The sequence below is a fragment of the Zingiber officinale genome, chromosome 5B, assembly GCF_018446385.1.
Source record: "Zingiber officinale cultivar Zhangliang chromosome 5B, Zo_v1.1, whole genome shotgun sequence".
NCBI lineage: Eukaryota > Viridiplantae > Streptophyta > Magnoliopsida > Zingiberales > Zingiberaceae > Zingiber > Zingiber officinale.
This window is the reverse complement of record NC_055995.1, coordinates 119,192,455-119,196,344: the sequence shown is the minus strand read 5'-3', so window position 1 is coordinate 119,196,344 and position 3,890 is coordinate 119,192,455. Positions and strand designations below refer to the sequence as shown.

Here is a 3,890-nt window from a genome sequence, read left to right as displayed (position 1 = left end):
TGAGTCTGATCAAGATTCTGAAGACGAAGAGTACCTGGTGAACTTGGTAAGGAAGATGTTCACCAGGAGGAAGAAGAGTTTCAGCAAAAAGGACCTGCAGAAGATCAACTTTCCGACTGAACCAAAGAACGTGACCTGCTTCAGGTGCAATAAGAAAGGCCACTACAAGAACGAGTATCCAAGATTGAAGAGCGACAAGCCAAAGACATCAAAGAAGAAGGCTCTTAAAGCGACCTGGGGCGACTCTTCCTCAGAAGAATCGGAAGCCGAAGATCACAAGCACCAGAGTCACCTCGCGTTGATGGCCCGCGAAGCAAAATCGGAGGATGAATCGGAAGACGGGTCCGAACCCGAATCGAGCTATGAGTCCGTACTCGTTTCCGAATGTCTCGAAGAGGTATACCTTAATTTGAATAATTTTTTTAAAAAAATTATTGCTTGTTTAAATAAGAAATTAACTGCAACTGAAAATGATAATAAATTACTCCTTGAGGAAAACCAAAACTTCAAGGAACAAATCATAAATTCTAATCCAACTCAAGACCTAACACTTAAGAAGGAAAATTTAACATTAAAAATAGAAAATAATAAATTAAAAAGTCTGTTAGAAAAATTTACAACAAGATCTAAAATTTTATATCTTATTTTAAATAGTCAAAAAGTAGTCTACAATAAAACCGGACTTGGCTATAAGTCAAGTTCAAATAAAACGTTTAAATCACTAATAACCCAACATAAACAACAAAATAAAGTTTGGGTTCCAAAAGCGTGCTTAACCATGCAAGTAGGAATTAAATATTACATACCCAGGGACAAAATATACTATGTAAAATCTTATCAAAAACCGAAACACAAACCTAAACCAACAAAATCTAAATCTAAAAATTTCAAAACCATCAAAAATCATATAATCATCAAGTTAAATATAACTATAAAAGTAACAGACATAAACCTAGAACTAAAACTTAAAAACACAGTCCAATAATTCAGGAGGAGGCTCCAGAATAGCTGGCACCTCCAAAATTAACCTACTCGACAAGGTAACCAAAACTAACCTACCCGACAGGGTAATCAGGATTAGAGTAAATAGGGATAAAATTTAACTTGACCAACGGTACTAGTGAAAAAGTGTGTCAAAGGGCGTTAGGTAAAGGAGAGTGCACAACCTGAACAATATACAATAATTGTTCGAGGAATATTCCATTTATCCGTGTGTATATCTCTTTTGTCGTTTATAGTTCGTGTCATTACTAAGGCCTTTGAAGGAATATGCTGTCATAAATGATCGGCTGATGGGGAACACAATAACCCTTTAAAAAGGTTCAAGAAGAATATTCTCTGACAAGTTATTAGGATTCCTTTACAATATTATTTTCTAACTGTATCTCAGTCAAAAGTTGGCCTGATCAAGCACCCCTTGAAGTGAAAGCAGAATGAAAACTTGAGTTTTGTAAGACTAGCAAGTATTCTGTACTGCTCTGTCATACCTGCATGGTCATATTGGAGCTTTGTGTGAGATACTACCCAGTCTTTAGGGTCGCTCAGATATATGGACTCATTTGGAGTTTTGGGCAAGGTACCGCCTGGTCTTTAAGGTCGCTCAGATATATGGAGTCACTTGGAGTTCTGAGTGAGGTACTGCTCGATCTTTAGGGTTGCTCGAATATACGGAGTCATCTGAAGTTCCGAGTGAGGTACCGCCCAGTCTTTAGGGTCGCTCAAATATATGGAGTCATAAAAACGAGTCCCTTGAGTCTGAATGGCCTTGTCACCGCCCTGCCATATACAGGCCTACCCGCCTACCCTTAGGACTTGGACGCTCGTTCTTCAGGAACGATCGACCCTCAGACATGCCATCTTTAGAACGATCCGCCCTTAAGCAAGTCATCTTTGCATTGGAGGCCTTAGTAATAGTCGAGAGTCTAAACTCTGCCCCAGGTGACCCTATGAGTCTATGACCACCACCCTGCCTTGATTTTGATCTCCACGTCATTTTGACTTTGACTATCACATCATTCTCTAGATCCGCTCATTACATTCCATATCAATATACATATCCAATAACTAGGATATTGAAATTATTTCAACCTTACATTATTTGAACATGAAAGTTAAGCATTTAAATCAAATTCGTCAAGGCTAACAAACTCAAGCAGATATTTTACACTAATCTTTGTCTAGATCCGCTCGTTACATTCCGTATCAATATACATATCCAATAACTACAATATTGAAATTATTTCAACCTTACATTATTTGAACATGAAAGTTGAGCATTTAAATCAAATTTGTCAAGGCTAACAAACTCAAGCAGATATTGTACACTAATCTTTGTCGGTGGTACCATTATTGAGATACAATTTGCTGTCATTTCCACTGTCAATATTACAATGAGTGCGAGTGTCAATATTACAATGAGTGCGAGCCTCATGCAGATGTACAATGCTGGTAAGAAAAAAATATAAGTAAGAAAGCTATACTCAGTCTTTAGCATTATTTTTTTTTTTTTGGTATGAAAACAAAACATCTACATTCTGTAATGATCAGTCGATAAGAAATAAAGATATTTTTATAGTAAAATAAATCAAAAGAATTGTTGATGTTCTGGATCTTATTTAAGATGTTCGATATAGGACTGTTCCTTCTTTATCCGTTTTTCCCTCTTTCCAACTATCTATAGCTTATCCGTTCGAGCTGAACGATTAAGCTGGACCAAAATTCGCACCCAAAAAGTAGATTTCTCCGACTACACATCAAACACTAAAGTACAACAAGGAACAATTGAGCCTTGAGAGAGAAACCCACTCACAGATCCATCCAGCCCGAGGACGTCGAGAGGTTTTGGCACCCGACTGTGGAATTGAAGGAAATCCACTCACAAATCCATCGTGTGAAGTTGCCGGATTCCATCCGATGTGCTTTCGAACGTCATGAATCGGAGGCAGAGAAAATGGGGTTTGGTCCCCACGGGTTGGGTTGGTGCGCGCAGTTGGTAGGTGTTTGTTGCGAGAGAAAATGGGGTTCGGATTCAGATTCGGTGCCTATATTAGTAACTGTTATTTATTTATTCATTTATTTTTATTAATCCAAATATATAATTTTTACGGTTCAATTAAACCCTGAGGTCTCACACATAGCAAGGCCATCAGGTCAAGGCGAAAAACTGAAAACTGAAGCTGAGATCAAAGATGTTCAAGGCGTCGCAATGGAGGAGCGAGAAGAGCAAGACCAAAGTTGTGTTCAAACTGTGGCTCCGTGCGACTCAGTTCAGTGTCACATTGCCATGCTGTATTAAAGATTCTTGAATGTTTCGGTTTAGCTTTTTCTTGTGGAATCAATGAGGATTACTCGATTAGTTTGGGGCATGGTTTGCAGGGATCGAGAAAAAAAAGAGAGAGTTTGACACAACTCCTACCAGCTTGCAGCATGACGGAGATGATCATCTTTTTTTTGCTTGAAGAAATTCAGCAAGAGCTAGATCATGAGAAAAATCTGAATATCCATCTTCGCTTGCAACTAAAATTGACACGAAAAGCAAACTCTGAGTTGGAGCTTGCTGGGAAAGACCTATGGGTAATGTTGGAACAGAGGCAAAAGGATACATTATGTGCAAAATGTAGTCAAATGGAAATGAAAGACAGTTGATTTGGATCTTAAAGCCACTAAATTTGGGAATGGACCTTCACATCTGCAGAAATCTGAATGTAAGCAACAGATACCCAAAACAATTTCTGTAAGTGACAATTGAGAGGAGTATGCATTGGTTGCACTTATAAATGAGCGTGATGACATGAAGACTGCTTCCTCACTGGAGAGTGGAGAGTAAGATAATTGGTCTCAATAATGAAGCAGAATTTTACAGTAGACATTGGGAAGAGCTGGAAAAGCAA

General features: G+C 38.3%; 1 long non-coding RNA gene across 1 annotated transcript; it reads right to left on the bottom strand.

The window, feature by feature from the left end:
• Positions 1-2,330: 2,330 nt before the first annotated feature.
• Positions 2,331-2,999, bottom strand: LOC121987788. Its single transcript, XR_006113726.1, has 2 exons — positions 2,810-2,999; positions 2,331-2,445 (listed from the first exon to the last, which is right to left on the bottom strand). It is a non-coding gene; the product is annotated as an uncharacterized LOC121987788 (long non-coding RNA).
• Between the last annotated feature and the right edge of the window lie 891 nt (positions 3,000-3,890).